Below are 703 nucleotides of genomic sequence, written 5' to 3' on the forward strand. Positions count from 1 at the left end.
CTTTCTTACATTCAGTCACATTTTTCAGTTAGTTACTTTCTCAGTATTTGCAGTTCAAACTGTCAAGCACTGTTCAGACCTTGTCATCTTCTTGTAAACTGTATTCCTGTTAGAGTGACATGTCACACACTTGCCCCAGCGACCACCTAGCAACTATTTAGTTACGCCATAGCAATCAAGTTGAACACCCTGGTTTCATTTTGCTTTTACTGTGTTTTTGCATGCGTTTGTGTTTCTACACGGCATCTGCTCCCTCTAATTGTCCTTATTTATATTGAAGCGTATTGTTTGTCCTCCCTCTGTAACTCTACCTTATTTCTGTCCTGCTTTCTATGTGCTATATAAACAAAGTTATTATTAATTTGGTATTCAGAAATAATTAGGACAACTTCTGTAGCCAAGCGCTTACATCAAAGACCATCTTTGAACAGATATTAGGATATTTTGTCTCTGATTACGATAATGTGTGACTATGCTGTCAAATAACTAATGTTATATAGATGTAAGAATGATAAGAATATGATCTGTATGGTATGAATGTAATGTGTGTGTGCTTGCTTCAATGTTGATATGAGAGGTAATCATATGTATCTGTATAGTAAAGTATACAGTATAGTGGAACATAATGATGTAAACTGAATATAATAAAGGATGTAATAAGAATAATAATGAAAATATATAATAATCTTTTATATGATATCCT

At 33.1% G+C, this 703-nt stretch overlaps 1 protein-coding gene across 1 annotated transcript in view; it reads right to left on the minus strand.

Annotated features, from left to right (window-relative positions):
- The window catches only part of LOC111671333 (alpha-2-macroglobulin-like), a 33063-nt gene that overhangs the window by 18789 nt on the left and 13571 nt on the right, over window positions 1–703 (minus strand). The window lies entirely within an intron of this gene.

The sequence above is a fragment of the Seriola lalandi genome, unplaced genomic scaffold (assembly GCF_002814215.2).
Source record: "Seriola lalandi dorsalis isolate HSWRI2012SDOR001 ecotype SW California unplaced genomic scaffold, Sedor1 jcf7180002054875, whole genome shotgun sequence".
Lineage (NCBI taxonomy): Eukaryota > Metazoa > Chordata > Actinopteri > Carangiformes > Carangidae > Seriola > Seriola lalandi.